Source organism: Salmo trutta, chromosome 26 (genome assembly GCF_901001165.1).
Source record: "Salmo trutta chromosome 26, fSalTru1.1, whole genome shotgun sequence".
Lineage (NCBI taxonomy): Eukaryota > Metazoa > Chordata > Actinopteri > Salmoniformes > Salmonidae > Salmo > Salmo trutta.
In genome coordinates this window covers 25,267,185-25,288,176 of record NC_042982.1, presented here as the reverse complement: position 1 = coordinate 25,288,176, position 20,992 = coordinate 25,267,185, and the positions used below count along the sequence as shown (strand labels likewise).

Below are 20,992 nucleotides of genomic sequence, written 5' to 3'. Positions count from 1 at the left end.
TTTGTGAGCTAGGCAGGCTACTGCCTGGGAAGGTCTCCCACTCAGAAGTACGAGATGGGAAGGGGGGTGGGGATAGGTTGACCTCAGGTCTCTCCACCGGAAGCCCGAGGTAGGGGTAGCGGGGGAATCTATCAAATTGCGCACCTCTAACTCTGTTCAGTACTAATGCAATTAGTAAAATCAGTCACACTACGAAATGCTACCAAATAAACCACAATTCATTCATAATACTGTGAATAAATAGTTTCACAAACATGTTGTTGCTTTTTTTCCTGGTTTGTGCGAAATCATTAAGAATAATATAAAACCAGTCTGCACACCACCAAGGTTAATTGGTTTAGTCTTGACTCTTGGTTGACAGTGTTGGGAGATGGGTAATGTATTGATGCTCAAATGCCAAATCAACACAAATTTGTTTCTATTTGTCTTTGTTCTCCCAGGGAGCCATACAAGCTTGAACTGCCACTGGTCACATTGAACATTGAGGTATCTGCCTGCCTGGACTCATATACCCTTTTGTAAATTAAATGTGGGACATGATGATATCGATAATTTATTGTGGAAATAGTTGTCAAAGTTATCAATCTGAATAGCATTAGGAAATTAAATCATGTATAGGCATGTTTAGGAATACCTACCTCACATAGCTTGGATGTTTCTGAGTTTGTGGGAAATGTGTATTTCATCTTGATAACTAAGAGGTTAAAATTAGGGAGGTCAGTTTACTGTTTTGGTCTGCAGCATGTGCTTGCAACTGATAGGTCACTGGGCAGTGGTCTGCTCTCTCTGGCTCTGAGAGGCAGGGAATGATTGCTCGGATCCAGAGTAACGGGACTTGGCTCCGCCTACAAGATGCACTGATAGTTCGTGTGTTCAACGAATCAATCTCCTTGTGCTCACTGAACTTCTTCGTGCGTATTGAACTACGCGTCAGTTTCACGTTCAATGAATAGCGTACTCAAACTTGCTGATGTAGACGAAAGATTTAAACATTTTGAAGAACATCTGGAAGGTAAAGCATTTTGAAATACAAGTAACGATTTTGGAATAGGCTTTATATAGCCACACAGTCCACTTCAACCAACTGATAGGCTGAATCAATTAAATCGTACCGAGTTTATAAATTGAGTCTTAATGTATTGCTGATATTTAAATACATAATGAAGTATAAGGATGGAGGCAATTTAATATTTCATGTTATAATTGAGAAATAAACGCGTCACACTGGCCACTGTTTGTGCTGGACCTCTGCAAAGGTAGGGCATTCTTATTTACCTTTACTTTCCTTGTTCACTTGTTGACATTCATTACAGCCGACGATAATTAGTTAGAGTGAATAGCGATGTGGGTAATACTTCAGAGAATATCACGAAGCCCATCGACTGTTCCATGTCAAAGATGTTTCACTTAATTGGTGGTTGTGAAGCATCTGCTTCTGCCATGACTTGAGGCGCATAATTTCCTTATAAAATAATCATATTGATTGGCATGCCTGGCAGTGTTCAAACAAAAAGTTATTATCACTGCATTGAAAACGTTTTCAAAGTCCATAACTAAGACTCCATCACAGGATCCTCTTGAACACTTTTTAAATCTCTATAATGAACTTATCAGACTTTCTATTATGGACAGTAATTAATATTGGGAGGCTTGATGAGGGATGGATTACACAGTGATACCCTTTGGTCAGTTGGACATGTTGCTGACATTCTGCACACAGCTCCTCTCTCAATTGGCTTTGTAACATGACCCCCAGCCAGCTGTTATGCAGGGCAGCATGTGTGCAGCACAACAACTGGAGAAATACCAATAGGGGTCCCCAGTCCTACTCTATAGCACCCTTGTGCCTTGATTATGCAAGTTTCTAAACACTCCTTTGTATGCATTTACCCCATAAAACCTTTGTAGCCTAACTAAACCTCCTTAGTACAGTATGATGTAACTGTCTCTTAAAAGTGTGTTGTATTCTCTGTACTCTAGGCTATATCTCTACCTAGAATATGTGCCATCTCCATTTTATTCTGACTGAAACTCTCGGGATGCATGCAACATGAATATAACCTGCAGTGTCTCTCTTCCTAGACAAATCTGAATAACACCAATTTGAATGATTCTCACAGCCAGCCAGTCTCTCTCCGCCTCAGACAGCTTCTCTTCTTCTGTAGTGTGTGACATGACTTTGTCAGGCCTGGGAAAGTGCTTCTCTGGCTCACAGGAAGCAGCAGTCAGGGCCCTTTCTCTTTCTGTCATATCGAAACTACAATGTTTTCTTCACAGCTTAAATAAATTCACAAACCTTCTCCCTTACTCCAGTGCCAGTTGGCTTGGAGGCAAACATTTTCATTAATTAGAATCTACATAATCCTGTTGCTGCAGGATTATTTTTCGGCTGTAGCAAACTGGCTCAAATTAAGATCCTACATCTGTACTTGAGAGTTGCAGATACTGTGTTTAAGTGGCTGGTGGTGAAGTAGCGTGGGAACTGTCTGTCCAAGAGACTGTGGTGGCACAAATGGCATCCCTTTTATGTAAATGACTGAATCAGACTGGCCTTAAAAGGAATTGTTTGTATGGGATGACATGAGCCAAAATGTAATTTCTCAAGAAGATTCGGTAATTGGTCTGCCTGTTTGTAGCTGGACATCCTGGGTGGTTTTGACAGTATGTTAAGTTTAGAACAGTATTGCCATGTAGGATGATTAGTGCTGTCAACCTGTCTTCTCTACGCACTACAAATTAGCCATATCTAGTTAAACCTCTTTTTTTTGTTTACGGCCATGAAAGAAATACCTTCTAGTTATCACAAACCAGTTATCACGAACACATCACTTAAGCTTATAAAGAAGATCGAAGGTGGATAATAGAACATCTAAAAACCCAAACAGACTGTGTCAAATGCTTCGTTAGAACACATAACATCTACTGAAGCTTAGCTGAAAGTGCTGTCATCTTATTTATTCCTAACAGGCACAATTAGGCTTAATAACACAGACATATCCTTCTGTGATTGTGGTTTAACAAACACTGTCGGTCTGGTGAAAACCTACCTTTCACTGTTTAGAATGAGACTCTGGCTAAGTGTGGTAAAGCTTGTCTGTCTGACTAACTATTTCATACAGTGTTACATGTTCCACACCACACTCTGGGCCCAGGTTGGTTTCCACAATGGAGCAAGTGCTAATTTTAGAACACACCGAATACTGTAAATTAGAGATGAAAACTCTCATTTCCTCCATGGACGTGAACCAAAACATTCAGCTGTTTTTAGGATGGAGAGAATCAGAAGAAGGCATAAGTATTCACTGCCAGGCTGATAAGTTGTGATGTACGTTCTAAAGCCAGAATGGGCTTTAGAACGCCCCTTTAATGTGTGTAAAGTGAAGCTACAGTCACAGTACAAGGCCCTCAATGCACACAAGTATGCCTTTGGAGAGTGTTGGTATGATAGGAATCCTTGTAGCCATTGATGTAAGATTCATGCAAAAGATAAACGTAGTACAGATCATTTCCAGAGGCATTTAAAATGCTATTTATGTTTACACCAGATGTTTCGGCATACAGTGCCTTCGGAAAGTATTCAGACCCCTTGACTTTTTACATATTTTGTTAGGTTACGACCATATTCAAAAATTATTACATTGTTTTTTCCCCTCATTAATCTACATACAATACCCCATAATGACAAAGCAAAAGCGGCTTTTTAGAAATTGTTGCTAATTTATAAAAAATAGAAACAGATATCAGACCCTTTTCTGATTACATTGTTGAAGCACCTTTGGCAGCAATTACAGCCTTGAGTCTTTTTGGGTATGACACTACCAGCATGGCACACCTGTATTTGGGGAGTTTCTCCCATTCTTCTCTGCAGACCCTCTCAAGCTCTGTCAGGTTGGATGGGGAGCATTGCTGCACAGCTATTTTTAGGTCTCTCGAGAGATGTTCGATCGGATTCAAGTCCGGGCTCTGGCTGGGTCACTCAAGGACATTCAGAGACTTGTCTCGAAGCCACTCCTGTGTTGTCTTGGCTGTGTGCTTAGGGTTGTTGTCCTGTTGGAAGGTGAACCTTCGCCCAGTCTGAGGTACTGAGCACTCTGGAACAGGTTTTCATCAAGGATCTCTCTGAACTTTTCTCTGTCCATCTTTACCTCGATTCTGACTAATCTCTCAATCCCTGCCACTGAAAAACACCCCCACAGCATGATGCTGCCACCACCATGCTTCACCGTAGGGATGGTGCCAGGTTTTCTCCAGGCGTGACACTTGGCATTCAGGCCAAATAATTGAATCTTGGTTTCATCAGACCAGAGAATCTTGTTTCTCATGGTCTGAGAGTCTTTAGGTGCCTTTTGGAAAACTCCAAGCAGGCTGTCATGTGCCTTTTTACTGGAGTGGCTTCCGTCTGGCCACTACCGTAAAGGCCTGATTGGTGGAGTGCTGCAGAGATGGTAGTCCCTTTGGAAGGTTCTCCTATCTCCACAGAGGAGCGCTAGAGCTCTGTCAGAGTGACCTCCCTGACCACGACCCTTCTCCCCTGATTGCAGAAATGTTTTGGTAGCCTTCCCCAGATCTGTGACTCGACATAATCCTGTGTCGAAGCTCTACGGAAAATTCCTTCGACCTCATGGCTTGGTTTTTGCTCTGACATGCACTGTCAACTGTGGGACCTTATATAGACAGGTCTGTGCCTTTCCAAATCATGTCCAATCAATTCAATTTACCACAGGTGGACTCCAATCAAGTTGTAGAAATATCTCAAGGATGATCAATGGATACAAGATGCACCTAAGTTCAATTTTAATTGTCATTGCAAAGGGTCTGTATAAGGTACTTCTGTTTTTTATTTGTAATACATTTAAAAATAATCTGTTTTTGCTTTGTCATTATGGGGTATTGTGTGTGGATTGCTGAGGATTTAAAAAAAATGTAATCCATTGAAAAATAAGGCTGTAACAAAATGTGGAAAAAAGTCAAGGGTCTGAATACTTTTCCCGAAGGCACTGTAACTAATTTCCATCTCCAGCTTCATGTACCATCTGACATTGTTGTCACAGGCACATACAGTAAGCAACACAGAAGCAGTTGTATAGCTTCTGTATACAGGATGAATGGTCATGAATGCAGTGGTTTGGTACACAATATGTTCCTTTATTCTCCTCCACTGCAGGGGGTTAATGAGTGATCAGATTCCAGTGATGCCTGTAGCGTATTGTGAGGCCTGTAGCGTACTGTGAGGCCTGGCAAGGTGACTGGGTATATGGTTGAATACAAATAGTGTAGTTATTCCCTCCGTAAGGCAATCTTTTAGGCAAAACGTCAGTACAGTATAGTCGCAATTCAACGGCTCAGACGCGAGACGCATGTGGCAGGGCCTACAGACAATCACAGATCTGTGGCCATCGTGAGTAAGACATTTTAAGCGCGTTAACCCTCGCAAGACTGGCGTCCCAGACGGAATCCCTAGCCGCATCCTCAGAGCATGCACAGACCAGCTGGCTGGAGTGTTTACGGACATATTCAATCTCTCCCTATCCCAGTCTGCTGTCCCCATTTGCTTCAAGATGTCCACCATCGTTCCTGTACCCAAGAAAGCAAAGGTAACTGAACTAAATGAATATCGCCCCATAGCAATCACTTGTGACATCAAGATGTGCTTTGAGAGGCTAGTTAAGGATCATATAACCTATACCTTACCTGACACCTAAGACCTACTTCAATTTACATACTGCCCCAATAGATCCACAGACGATGCAATCGCCATCAGACTGCACACTGCCCTATCCCATCTGGACAAAAGGGATACATACCTATGTAAGAATGTGGTTCATTGAGTATAGCTTAGCCTTTATCACCATAGTACCACCCAAGCTCATCATTAAGCTTGGGGCCCTGGGTCTGAACCCCACCCTGAGCAACTGGGTCCTGGACTTCCTGACGGGCAGCCCCCAGGTGGTGAAGGTAGGAAACGTCAACAAAATGAGGGAGCTGATCGTGGACTTCAGGAAACAGCAGAGGGAGAAAGTCCCTATCCACATTGACAGGACCGCAGTGGAGAAGGTGGAAAGTTAAGTTCCTCGGCGTACACATCACTAACAATCTGAAACGGTCCACCCACACAGACAGTGTGGTGAAGAAGGCTTGGCCCCTAAAACCCTCACAAACTTTTACAGATGCACAATTGAGATTATCCTGTCGGGCTGTTTCACCGGCTGGTACGGCAACTGCACCGCCCACAACCACAGGACACCCACAGCACTCGATGTCACAGGAAGGCCAATCACCCGAGCCACGGACTGTTCACCCCGTTATCATCCAAAAGGCGAGGTCAGTACAGGTACATCAAAGCTGGGACTGAGAGACTGAAAAACAGCTTCTATCTCAAGGCCAACAGACTGTTAAATAGCCATCCCTAGCCGGCTTCCACCCGGTTACTCAACCCTGCACCTTAGTGGCTGCTGCCCTATGTAATCACTGGTCAGCCACAATAACATCTGCTAAATAGGTGTATGTGACCAATAAAATTTGATTTGTGAGGTCTGTGGCGTACCGTGAGGTCTGTGGCGTACCGTGAGGTCTGTGGCGTACCGTGAGGCCTGTGGCGTACCGTGAGGCCTGTGGCGTACCGTGAGGCCTGTGGCGTACCGTGAGGCCTGTGGCGTACCGTGAGGCCTGTGGCGTACCGTGAGGTCTGTGGCGTACCGTGAGGCCTGTGGCGTACCGTGAGGCCTGTGGCGTACCGTGAGGCCTGTGGCGTACCGTGAGGCCTGTGGCGTACCGTGAGGCCTGTGGCGTACCGTGAGGTCTGTGGCGTACCGTGAGGTCTGTGGCGTACCGTGAGGTCTGTGGCGTACCGTGAGGCCTGTGGCGTACCGTGAGGCCTGTGGCGTACCGTGAGGCCTGTGGCGTACCGTGAGGCCTGTGGCGTACCGTGAGGCCTGTGGCGTACCGTGAGGCCTGTGGCGTACCGTGAGGCCTATGAAGTCTGTAGCGTGCTATGAGGCTTATAGAGTACAGTGAGGTCTGTAGCGTAAAGTGATATCTTTAGCGTACAGTGAGGTCTGTAGCATACAGTGAGATCTGTGGCGTACTATGAGGCCTGTAGCGTACAGTGAGGCCTCCGAGGCCTGTAGCGTACTGTTAGGCCTGTAGCATACAGTGAGGCCTGTAGCGTACAGTGAGGTCCTGTAGCGTAAAGTGATATCTTTAGTGTACTATAAGTTCTTTAGCGTACAGTGAGGTCTGTAGCATACAGTGAGGTCTGTGGCATACTATGAGGCTTATAGCATACAGTGAGGCCTGTGGCGTACAGTGAGGCCTGTGGCGTACTGAGGCTTATAGCATACAGTGAGGCCTGTGGCGTACAGTGAGGCCTGTTGCGTACAGTGAGGTCTGTAGCATACAGTGAGGCCTCCGAGGCCTGTAGCATACTGTTAGGCCTGTAGCGTACAGTGAGGCCTGTGGCGTACTGAGGCTTATAGCATACAGTGAGGCCTGTGGCGTACAGTGAGGCCTGTTGCGTACAGTGAGGTCTGTAGCGTACAGTGAGGCCTCCGAGGCCTGTAGCGTACAGTGAGGCCTGTAGCGTACAGTGAGGCCTGTAGCGTACAGTGAGGCCTGTAGCGTACTTTGAGACCTGTGAGGCCTACTGTAGATTTAGTACAGGAAGGGGAAAGGTAAGATGGGGTAAATGTGGTTACGTGAGCGAGCAGGGTTTATGTTCTTGTCACAGCTTAACATAACTCATGATATTTCTGCATCACATCACTTACCTGTGCCTTCGAGAATAACTCAATGGGTCTGACAATTAACACTTGTCAGTTTTCTGTTCAAACACTGTCGTTCTCCAACCTCGTCTCCGCGTCAGTAACATTTCACCCTGAGGAAAAAGAGAGAATGTAATGTATAAATATTTTATGTGTGGCAGTACCTATATCCAAAACTGTTTGGTTGTTTTGTTTGTTGTTCATGTAGCGTACTGTATCTGTCTCCTTTTCACTTTTCACAGCTTTGTTTGACTCGAGTCCACTGGCATTCTGTATCAGTAGTTCATCTGGCGGTATTGTCACTGTGGATCAACGTAAGATTCTCCTTGAAGAGGGAGGCCTTGGACATGCAGTAGAAACTAGGGAATAGCCTGAGGGGAAAATATATATTTGACAAAGGTATAAATCACAACAGAGCGCTGGAGCCTGCAGGCAGCTTTATCCTCTGCAGCACCAGCTGTTTCACTCACACACTCCGACTTTCTGCCATGCTGAGTGGAGAGCGGACCACTCTTATCAGTCAGAGACGCAACCATAGCTCTATTATACTGTAGGCTTATGCTACTAGAAAAGATGTCGAAAGATAATTCATGATAGCCCTGTCTGTGATACATAAAGCTAGTACAGTCAAAGTACTTCAAAGTATCTATTTTCTGAGTATTTACCATGCTTTGCACTACAAGAGTTTATTTCATTCTCTGAGAGCAGGCATGTTCAGCTATGTAACCTCTTTGATATCTCTCTGAATGACTATGTGACCTCTTTGATAACTCTCTGAATGGTTCTGTGACCCGTGTGAATGTCTCAACTGATTGCAGTACTTAGCGCTGCTGTTCTGTTCTCACCAGAGCCTTACATCACGTGCTTACTTTTGCATGAAAGACTTAATGATCATTAACATGACTGTAATCTGCACACACTTTGTTACTTCTTGCTGTTGACATGGCAATGGTCTAACAATAGAATGGGAAAGGACAGAACAATACTATGAAACGTTTGATGGTGAGAAATGAGGCATGGAAGGAGGCTAGCGGTAATCTGGTCGTACTGTAGCGCGGAGTGGTCGACCGCAGCGGTCCAAAGTCATGGAAAATAGCCATCTCTGTCTCAGCTGTAACAGCAAAGTGACTCTGTGGTGGGTCCCAATAATGTAAACCAGGCACAATACATGAGGGGGCATTTGAGGTTCCTCCAACTGTGCCTGATGGCCTCGAGTCACCCCACGTTCCTTTCTAGGGGAGGCCAGCGTTGGTCTTAGCCTCGGAGACATTGTGTCCTACTGTACCTCTTTGTTCCTTGCCTTTAGCATCTTTATTCATGAAATCATTTCCATGTGCTCTTTCATATAGAAACCATTTGATGTGTTATATGACATGACTTATAACATATCATGATGTGTTATATGACATATAATATTTCATGGCTGTTACAGTGGAAACCTTATTAATGAAGTGACTGTATAGGGCTGAGATCACTCTTCTCCCCGTCTCCTCATTCTCAGCTCCAACCTCTCATTTAGTGGTGGTGACATCACCTGTCCACCTGAGCATGTCCAGGGCGACCTGAACGTGTGAAGCTGTAAAGAGAATATATAATGCATGCTGTTATCCCGCTGCCACATTGAGCCTGCCAACAGGTTGGACTGTGGAGAGGGGGGGTGGGGGAGAGGAGCTGGTGGGAACAGCTGTGGCGCACGCTCAGACCGGACTAGATGATAGGTCCAAAGGTGTCCCGCAGTGTCGCCACGAGTCCCCATTTCCCCCGGTAACTTCATCTGCTGCTCATGAGTCACAGACACAGTCACCTTGGAATCTGACACCAGGAGGAGAGCAAGTTTGTGTGTGCACGTGCATGAGTGTGTGTATATATGTGAATTGCTGCTCTCTATTGCACTACTTTGCGACTTTAAAGGCATTATCGACCTGAAGAGTAATGTTTTACTTTCTCCTGAATTTTCTGTCGATCGTTTCATAGATTGTTAAGTATTGTCTGTATTGTTATTATCTAGCATTAAGACAGCTGGATGGCTATGACCTGGAAGTGAACTGTCTCCACATTGTCATCCTTTAATATGTTATTAGACAGAATAATACATTCTGTAGAGTACAGTAGTGTTGTGTAAAAAAACAGCTGATGGTAGTACATGGTACAGTATCGTACTGAAGGCAGCTATTGGAAACAAAACACTTTTTGATGTAGTGTCTACTAGTTCATTATTTACTGCCAGTAGTATTTGTATTGATCTCTAGATAGCCCAAGTCCAATATTTGACCACGGCTCACAGGTGAATGTTGTTATCTCTTGAGGGCAAAGGGGCCAGTGCTGGCTAGTGACTCTGATAGTAAACAAATCTAGCGATTTAATCATAGCTATGTCTCAAATTCATTTGCAAATGCAACACCTTGGCACATTCATCCATCAACCTTCCCCATTGTTGTATTATTAATACAATTCATCTAATGAAGGCGTTCAGTTCTATACAGGTTACAGACCTCTTAAAGTTTGAGCTTTGAACTTTTAAGATTTAAAAAATGTATATCTTTGTTTGGGAAAAAAAAAGTTTGTTTTGGAAGTATAAAACATCCTCTTCCTCTATCGAAGATCAACTAGATTTACAAGATCAAGATCACAAACACACACAGTGAAAATGACATCTCAAATGTAGTAGAGGTAAAATCCATATACTCCTACACACTCTAATCATGCATGAACCTAGCTTCAAACATCACATAAACACACCCACAAACATCACATAAACACACCCATGCCATAAACTCCACACAATAAACGCATTACCCCACCCCACCCCACTCCCAACACAACCCCAACTAACTACCAACCAATACACACACACACAAACACACATACATATCAATCAATCAAATGTATTTATAAACCCCTTTTTACATCAGCAGATGTCACAAAGTGCTTATACAGAAATACAGCCTAAAACCCCAAACGGCAAGCAATGCAGATGTAAAAGCACGGTTGCTAGGAAAAACTTAGGAAGAAACCTAGAGGAACCAGGTTATGAGGGGTGGGTGGCCAGTCCTCTTCTGGTTGTGCCGGGTGGAGATTATAAGAGTACATGGCCATTAAGGCCAGATTGTTCTTCAAGATGTTCAAACGTTCATAGATGACCAGAAGGATCAAATAATAATCACAGTGGTTGTAGAGGGAGAAACAGTTCAGCACCTCAGGAGTAAATGTCAGTTGGCTTCTCATAGCCGAGCATTCAGAGATCGAGACAGCAGGTGTGGTAGACAGAGAGGAAGATGGAGAGTCGAAAACAGCAGGTCCAGGACAAGGTAGCACGTCCGGTGAACAGGTCAGGGTTCCATAGCCGCTGGCAGAACAGCTGAAACGAGCAGCAGCACGACCAGGTGGACTGGGGACAGCCAGGAGTCATCAGGCCAGGTAGTCTTGAGGCATGGTCCTAGGGCTCAGGGGGGGGTGGGTCGAGGGACACTGGCCCCGTCCAGCAATACCCTTGGACAGGGCCAACCAGACAAGATATAACTCCACCCACCTTGCCAAAGCACAGCCCCCACACCACTACAGAAATATCAAAAGACCACCAACTTACTACCCTGAAACAAGGCTGAGTATAGCCCATGAAGATCTCTGCCACCGCACAAACCCGAGGGGGCGCAAGACTGGACAGGAAGATCACGTCAGTGACTCAACCCACTCAAGTTGGGTGTAGCGCAAAAAAGCCTGGCATGACGTGACGCACCCATCCTAGGGGCAGCATGGAAGAGCACCAGTAAGACAGAGCCAGGCAGGCAGAGACCGCAAGAGCGTTTCGTCATTCCAGTGCCTTGACATTCACCTTAGCACCCCTGGGCCAGACTACACTCAATCATAGGACCTACTAAAGAGATGACTCTTCAGTAAAGACTTAAAGGTTGAGACCGAGACTACGTCTCTCACGTGGATAGGCAGACCATTCTATAAAAATTGAGCTCTATAGGAGAAAGCCCTGCATCCAGCTTTTGCTTAGAAATTGTAAGGACAATAAGGTGGCCTGTCTTGTGACTGTAGGGTACAAGTAGGTATGTACGGCAGGACCAAATCGGAGAGATCGGTAGGAGCAAGTCCATGTAATGCCTTGTAGGTTAGCAGTAAAATGTTGAAATCAGCCCTAGCCCTAAACAGGAATTCAGTGTAGAGAGGTTAGCACTGGAGTAATATGATACAAAAATGTGGTTCTAGTGAAGTTGCCATATTTAGCACTAACTGAAATGTATTTAGTGCTTTATTTGGGTAGCCGGAGAGTCTAATCTAGATTAGTAGTCTAATCTAGAAGTGACAAAACATGGATTAGCTTTTCTGCATAATTTTTGGACTAAATGTTTCTGATTTTTGCAATGTTACGAAGATGGAATAAAGCTATCCTTGAAATAGTCTTGATATGTTAATTGAAAGAGAATCAGGGTCCAGAGTAACACTGACGGTACAACCATCAAGATTAATTGTAGCAGATATCTTTGTTTGGTGGGACCTAGAACTAGCATCTCTGTTTTGTCAGAGTTTAAAAGTAAAAAATTTGCCGCCATCTACTTCCTTATGTCTAAAATACAGGCTTCCAGGGTTGGCAATTTTGTTGTTTCATCAAAATGTACAGCTGTGTGTCATCCACATAGCAGTGAAAGTTGACATTGTGTTTCTGAATGACATAACCAAGAGGTAGAATATATAGTGAAAACTATAGTTATCCTAAAACGGAACCTTGAGGAACAGCGAAACTTACAATTGATTTGTCAGAGTACAAACGATCCACAGAGACGAGCTGATATCTTTCCAACAGAAAAGATCTAAACCAAGAACTTGTCCATGCAGACCAATCAGGGTTTCCAATCTCTTCAAAATAATGTGGTGATCGATGGTGTCAAAAGCGGCACTAAGGTCAATGAGCACGAGGACAGATGCAGAGCCTTGGTCTGACACCATTAAAAGGTGTGGAGTCTAAAACCAGACTGACGCTATCCATATACATTATTTGTCTTCAGGAAGGAAGTGGGTTGCTGCGCAACAGCTTTTATAAAATGTTTGAGAAGAATGGGAGGTCAAGGTTTGTCTTATTCAAGAGAGGCTTTATTACTGCCACTTTTAGTGAGTTTGGTACGCCCACAAGCGAGCCACTCAGGTGGAGAATGACGCGTGGAACGAGATGGCAGTAATAATCCAGGCTATTTGCTCTGAGACTGGCATAATAATGTAATGAAACAAGCAGGGAGAAGGTTTCGAACCCTCAGCATTCTAGCCTGAAGTCCAGCACGCTGTTGACTGTGCCCAAGTGTATTAATTGGGGTTGGGGCCGATTTGTGGCTAAAAACACTTTATCAATTGGAATATTTAACAAGGGAAAAATTATTATTATTCGTTTTTCACAAGCGTAGCAGGCTGTGAATTCTTTTAACAACATTTCTAGGATGGGCTATTAGCTGAACAATAGACTATTCAACCTTTACTAAAGAATAGTCTAATAGCCGAGCTAGGTGTGAACCCCCCACCGCATTGTCTGCATTTGGAGAAGAATAAAATACATTTAGCCCAACAGCCAACATTAGGTACAATAATAGAAATATACATGTAAATAGGCCTACAGTGCTTTGCGAAAGTATTCACCCCCTTGGCATTTTTTAAATATTTTGTTGCCTTACAACCTGGAATTAAAATGGATTTTGGGGGGGTTTGTGTCATTTGATTTACACAACATGCCTACCACTTTGAAGATGCAAAATATTTTTTATTGTGAAACAAACAAGAAATAAGACAAGAAAACTGAACTTGGGCATGCATAACGATTCACCCCCCCCCCCCCCCCCAAAAAAAAGTCAATACTTTGTAGAGCCACCTTTTGCAGCAATTACAGCTGCAAGTCTCTTGGGGTATGTCTATAAGCTTGGCACATCTAGGCACTGGGATTTTTGCTCATTCTTCAAGGCAAACCTGCTCCAGCTCCTTCAAGTTGGATGGGTTCCGCTGGTGTACAGCAATCTTTAAGTCATACCACAGATTCTCAATTGGATTGAGGTCTGGGCTTTGACTAGGCCATTCCAATACATTTAAATGTTTCCCCTTAAACCACTCAAGGGTTGCTTTAGCAGTATGCTTAGGGTCATTGTCCTGCCTGCTGGAAGGTGAGCCTCCGTCCCAGTCTCAAATCTCTGGAAGGTAAACAGGTTTCCCTCAAGAATTTCCCTGTATTTAGCACCATCATTGCTTCAATTCTGACTAGTTTCCCAGTCCCTGCCGATGAAAAATATTCCCACAGCATGATGCTGCCCCCACCATTCTTCACTGTGGGGATGGCGTTCTCGGTGTGATGAGGTGTTGGGTTTGTACCAGACAAGGCGGTTTCCTTGATGGCCAAAAAGCTACATTTTTGTCTCGTCTGACCAGAGTATCTTCTTCCATATGTTTGTGGAGTCTCCCACATGCCTTTTGGCGAACACTAAACGTGTTTGCTCATTTTTTTCTTTAAGCAATGGCTTTTTGCTGGCCACTCTTCTATAAAGCCCAGCTCTTGAGTGTACGGATTAAAGGGGTCCTATGGACAGATACTCCAATCTCCGCTGTGGAGCTTTGCAGCTCCTTTAGGGTTACCTTTGGTCTCTTTGTTGCCTCTGATTAATGCCCTCCATGCCTGGTCCATGACTTTTGGTGGGCGACCCTCTCTTGGCAGGTTTGTTGTGGTGCCATATTCTTTCAATTTTTTAATAATGGATTTAATGGTGCTCCGTAGGATGTTCAAAGTTTCGGATATTTTTTTTATTACCCATCCTGATCTGTACTTTGTCCCTGACCTGTTTGGAGAGCTCCTTGGCCTTCATGGTGCTGCTTGCTTGGTGGTGCCCCTTGCTTAGTGGTGTTGCAGACTCAAGGGCCTTTCAGAACAGGTGTGTGTATATATACTGAGATCATGTGACCGATTCATGTAACACTTAGATTGCCCACAGGTGGACTTTATTTAACAAATTATGTGGATCTGAAGGTAATTGGTTGCACCAGATCTTATTTAGGAGCTTCATAGCAAAGGGGTGAATACATATGCACGCACCACTTTTCCGTAATTTCTTTCATTTCACTTCACCAATTTGGACTATTTTGTGTATGTCCATTACATGAAATACAAATCCATTTAAATTACAGGTTGTAATGCAACAAAATAGGAAAAATGTGAAGGGGGGGTGAGTACTTTTCCAAGGCACTGTAAACGTAACAAAATATTGCTTCATTCGATGTGGTCCCAGAAACACCTCTCTGACATAAGGTCCAGCATATCTCTTGATGATTTCTTCCTCAAAGAAATCTCGAGCCATGATACCTGAAAAAGGAGACAAGGGTGAATTATTGTGGAACACCCAACAGTCCGTGAGGTGTAGGCCACAATATTTTATGTACCTTTTGCTTTGTAAATAGCCAAACTTAAAATCAAATATGGGCCTGGTCTCTGGCGAGAAATTGCCCCCCACACATGGAGTTTGAGTGGATGTTTGGGACTCGGCTTGCTTGAAATTCTTCCTTTTTTTCTGTAGCAATTTTGAGCAAATTGCTCAAGGGCCAAGATTGATTCGTCTGTGTAGATGACGTCAATGAATGTCTCGCCAGCTTTGATCCATGCCTGGGCCTGCAGGACGCGAAGGTCTTTGTTTGTTAGACAAATCATTGGGTCGAAACTACAGAACATTATGGCTATTAGCAGGGCTATATTTTGGCCTTTCTAAATATTATTTTGGCCTTTATTCAGATTACATTACAATCTCTCACTGTTGTTTTTTTGAAAACCAAATAATCTCCAAAATATCGTTATTTATAGCCTTCCCGCTGTGTATGTCTATTTCAGCACCATTTCTCGCTGCTTTGAGACAAGCATGGAGAAACGAAAATGTTCAATTATATTCCATGATATTCTTAAGATATATGTGTTGACGTAAATGACTGAATATAAGCAAGTGATGTCTGCTAAATAATCAAGTTAAGTATCTCCAGAAATAAATAATTCTAAATAACAAACTGGCTTTATTTACAAATTAGTGAGAATGTCTCACCCCATGTTCAATAATTGCCTTTTTCTCTCTCACTCTAGGTTAAATGAAAACTAAATCCCCCAAATATCATTACTTTTTTAACAAAGCGATTTATTATTAATTCATTTTGAATTATATGAAAGCCCCTTAGGATCTGTGAGAATATCTGATAATATCTAACGGAAAGTGCCCCTTCGATATTAATTTTGAATCTTCCAATCCTCTAAATGTAATTATTGGCTGAGAGTCACATCATTGAAAAATATATTTTTAATATACTGTAGGACTACCATAGGCAAAATGAGTATCACTAGTGTTGAGTAATGTGCTGTTAAATGTGGTGTAGGTCTTATTTAAAAATAATATTGAAGTTAGAAGCAATAGGATTTGAAGCAATAAGATTTCAGCATCGTTTCGCACTGACCTGAGACAAGCATGGGGACTGGTCTTGATAAATCAGTGAGATTTTTATTTTCACTGAATCTCCGTTTGGGTATTGGTTAGACTAGAATTAGAAAATTAGGGTGCAGAAATGTTATGCTCTGTAACCTTTATTTAACTAGGCAAGTCAGTTAAGAACAAATTCTTATTTACAAGGACAGCCTGCTCCTTCCTCCCCCGTTGGGGAATTGAACCCCGGTCTCCTGCATGCCCTGCCAGCACGACACAGGGATTCTTTAGCTAAATAGCCCAGTACTGTACTTCCGACCGTCGCGTTGTACAGCGCCATATTTTCCTAACGGACACCGAGGATTTTTCGTTTTTCTTGGAATAGAAACACCATAATATTAATCAAATGAATTAAGCAAGTACCAGTCAAAAGTTTGGACACACCTACTCATTCCAGGATTTTTCTTTATTTTTACTATTTTCTACATTGTAGAATAATAGTGAAGACATCACAACTATGAAATAACACATACTGTATGGAAACAGTTAAGAACAAATTCTTATTTACAAGAACAACTTACTTCTTTTTCCCCATTGATGAATTGAACCCCAGTCTCCCATGTGCCCACATTCTCTAGTACAGACATTTATTTTACTAGGCAAGTCAGTTAAGAACAAATTCTTATTTTCAATGACGGCCTAGGAACAGTGGGTTAACTGCCTGTTCAGGGGCAGAACGACAGATTTGTACCTTGTCAGCTCGGGGATTTGAACTTGCAACCTTTCGGTTACTAGTCCAACACTAGGCTACCCTGCCGCCCCATGGCCCGCTCTCCCTTATGTAAGGAATTAGGCACTTTCCCATGTTTACTAAAGTATGTATTGTAGGCTATGTTTACTTGTGCGACTGCACAGTATCCTAATGAACAAATGCAGGTGGCTTATATCTTCAAAATGCTTTATTATCGACTTGTAAAAGCATATACTGTACTGTATTTCTTCATCAGCATCTTTATGCGTTCTGTCACGACTTCCGCCGAAGTCGGCTCCTCTCCTTGTTCAGGCGGCATTCAGCGATCAACGTCACCGGCTTTCTAGCCATCGCCGCTCCATTTTTCATATATCCATTTGTCTTGTCTTGTTTCCATACACACCTGGTTTTCATTTCCCCAATTAAGCTACTTGTATTTAACCATCTGTTTCCCATCATGTTTTGTGTGTAATTGTTTCATGTTATGTGGTGTTAGTTGACGCGCTTTATTTTTATGTTCTGTTTTTTGAGCGCGTTTGATTAATGTAGTGCTCTCGTTTTGGAACTATAAAAGTGCGCCTGTTCATTATACTCTGCTCTCCTGCACCTGACTTCGCCTCCAATACACCTTTTGACACGTTCGTTAATAAAATAATGATAAAAATGCTCTTTCAAAATGCAGATGTTGATTTAGTTATGGATCCATAACGAATTACTATGGGAATAAATATCACTGATTTACTATGTTATTACAAAAAAGGTTTTAAATTCTATTGTAATGCCAATATGGGAGACTATCAACTGCTTCTCAAAGATCCCCTCTGGTGGTCATACTAGCACTAACTTGCATTAACGTAAAAAATGGCTGACAAATAACGTGCCATGGAATGCTGCTGCAGTATGACACAACTTTTGAAGAAGGAACCACTGTAGATCGAGGCACAGACACGGTCTCAATAGGGAAAGGAAAGCTGAGCTGACTACACTGACTGTGCTATTGGCAGACTCCACTAAACTGGGCAGGCTGTCTATCTCATTGTGGTGCCACAGAACTACAAGACCACCATATCCAAGCTGATCGACCGTCCCAACTCCTCACCAGTCAATCATAGGTAGGGCTGTGGCGGTCATTGTCATACAAAAGACTCACGGAAATTGACCGTTAATTAACATAAACACGTTTAGCATCTCCAGGCCTCCACACATACAAGCCGCTGATGCTTACCTTTGGAACATATACACCATCACAATAATACATGATTTATTTTAGTCAGGTCTAAAGAAACATTACGATATGAATAATTTGTAAGTCACTCTGGATAAGAGCGTCTGCTAAGTGACGTAAATGTAAATGTAATAAAAAGTATTTCAGAACAGAATATGACTTGGCCTACTGTAGGCCTATGTTATCTGGCTATGCTCCATAGCATTGGCTGTAGACCTGTTCATTTAGCTGAAAAGATATGCTTATAAGTCCCATGACATTTTACTTTACATGATTTTATAGTAAGAAGATATAATTGAACTTAGCTGAATAAAATGTACGAAGAGAGTGCGCATATGAAGTGGCTATGTTGGGGCGTAGAAGTGTTCATTTGAAACAGGTCCTATATTCTAGATTTAGAGTTATTTGGCAACTTTAGTTGTGAATGATACAAACCTTAGATTTTCTTAGAAATCAAAACATATATGGGCTGCAAGGTAAGACTGTAGGCTATTGATGATTTGAGAAAGTAGAGGGAAAAAAAGCTTGCGCTCTGATCCTTACCTCAGGCTGCACAGCTATTCTTTCATCAAGTGATCATATTTTCACCCATTGGAATATTCTCAATATAATCTTATCTTTACAAATATGTAAAATGAGTTTAGATTTAGAATGGCACAGTATGAAATGGGCAGGAACAGGGGCAGGGGAAAAAAAGAGCATATGGAGGCCACGCGCTTTCCCACCGGTCCGTTTTGTAGGTTACTTGGGGTTTATAGTGGAACATGTGCTTATAATGAGCAGCTGAGAAATAAATATAAGAACACTTATTTCACTCCACACATCAACTACTGTTTGAGGAGCATGCTCTCACTGCCCGACAGGTGATATTCCACCCAAACGCTGTATGCCATGGCCTCACCAACATTGTTCCTGCAGCTACCCAGTGCTTAATTTGGGAAACCAAGTGAAATCTGTTTGGGAACATTGATAGTAACATGTTTTTGCAAAGAAACATACAGTGCCTTCCGAAACTATTCAGAACCCTTGATTTTGTTTCCACATTTTGGTAGGTTACAGCCTCATTCTAAAATTGATTAAATTGTTTTTTTTCCAGATCAATCTACACACAATACCCCATAATGACAAAGCAAAAACAGGATTTTTCTAATTTTAGCTAATTTATAAAAAACAATTAAACTGAAATAACACATTTACGTAAGAATTCAGACCCTTTACTCAGTACTTTGTTGAAGCACCTTTTGGCAGCGATTACAGACTCGAGTGTTCTTGGGTATGATTTTACAAGCTTGGCAAACCTGTATTTGGGGAGTTTCTCCCATTCTTCTCTGCAGATCCTCTCAAGCTCTGTCAGGTTGGATGGGAAGAGATGCTGTACAGCTATTTTCAGGTCTCTCCAGAGATGTTTGATCAGGTTCAAGTCCGGACTCTGGCTGGGCCTCAAGGACATTCAGAGACTTGTCTCGAAGCCACTCCTGCGTTATCTTGGCTGTGTGCTTAGGGTCGTTGTCCTGTTGGAAGGTGAACCTCCGCCCCAGTCTGAGGTCCTGAGTGGTCTGGAGCAGGTTTTCATCAAGGATCTCTCTGTACTTTTCTCTGTTCATCTTTGCCTCGATCCTGACTAGTCTCCCAGTTCCTCCTGCTGAAAAACATCCCTACAGCATGATGCTACCACCACCATGCTTCACCGCAGTGACAGTGCCAGGTTTCCTCCAGAAATTACGCTCGGCATTCGGGCAAAAGAGTTCAATATAGTTTCATCAGAGCAGATAATCTTGTTTCTCATGGTCTGAGAGTCCTAAGCGGGCTGTCATGTGACTTTTAATGAGTGGTTTTCGTCTGGCCCCTCTACCATAAAGGCCTGATTGGTGGAGTGCTGCAGAGATGGTTGTCCTCATGGAAAGTTCTCCCATCTCCACAGAGGAACTCTAGAGCTCTGTCAGAGTGCCCTTCTCCCCCGATTGCTCAGTTTGGCCGGGCGGCCAGCTCTAAGAAGAGTCTTGGTGGTTCCAAACTTCTTCCATTTAAGAATGATGGAGGCCACTCTGTTCTTGGGGACCTTCAATGCTGCAGAAATGTTTTGGTACCCTTCCCCAGATCTGTAACTCGATACAATCCTGTCTCAGAGCTCTACGGACAATTCCTTCAACCTCATGGCATGGATTTTGCTATGACATGCACTGTCAACTTATATAGACAGGTGTGTGCCTTTCCAAATCATATCCAATCAATTGAATTTACCACAGGTGACTCCAATCAAGTTGTAGGAATATCTCAAGGATGATCAATGGAAACAGGATGCACCCGAGTTCAATTTCGAGTCTCTAAGCAAAGGATCTGAATACTTATGTAAATAAGGTATTTCTGTTTTCGCTTTGCCATTATGGGGTATTGTGTTAGATTTTTTTTTTTAATGTAATCCTCAGCAATTTTAGAATAAGGCTGTAACGTAACAAAATGTGGAAAAAGTCAAGGGGTCTGAAAACTTTCCGAAGGCGCTGTATTTCACTTAACTGTTGACAGCCCATCTGTGTGCTCAAGAAATTAATAAAGGAGAGAGAGGAGGAGATGGAAGCACATGGTGATGAGATTCTGTATAGCTAAAGTTAATGTCACCCAATGAATTATGAAAACATAAAAAACTACCTATTACTGTACTAGGCTATTCAAAATCTTATACAAATTCACTAATTGTAGGCTAACTGTAAGCCACCCTGCACAATCAATGAACCAACAGCATCGCCTAGGGCTGTTCTCTCCCAGAGTCATGAATAGAAATGTTGGAGTGTAGCATAAGGTAAAACCAGTCAATTCAGTGTACATGGCGATT

General features: G+C 42.8%; 1 protein-coding gene across 1 annotated transcript in view; it reads left to right on the top strand.

Annotated features, from left to right (window-relative positions):
- Positions 1–915: 915 nt before the first annotated feature.
- Positions 916–20,992, top strand: part of LOC115163529 (protein Aster-B-like) — a 103,771-nt gene continuing 83,694 nt past the window's right edge. The window contains exon 1 of the mRNA XM_029715509.1: positions 916–1,012. The gene's annotated coding sequence lies outside the window, so the exon portion shown is untranslated. The remainder of the gene's footprint in view (positions 1,013–20,992) is intronic.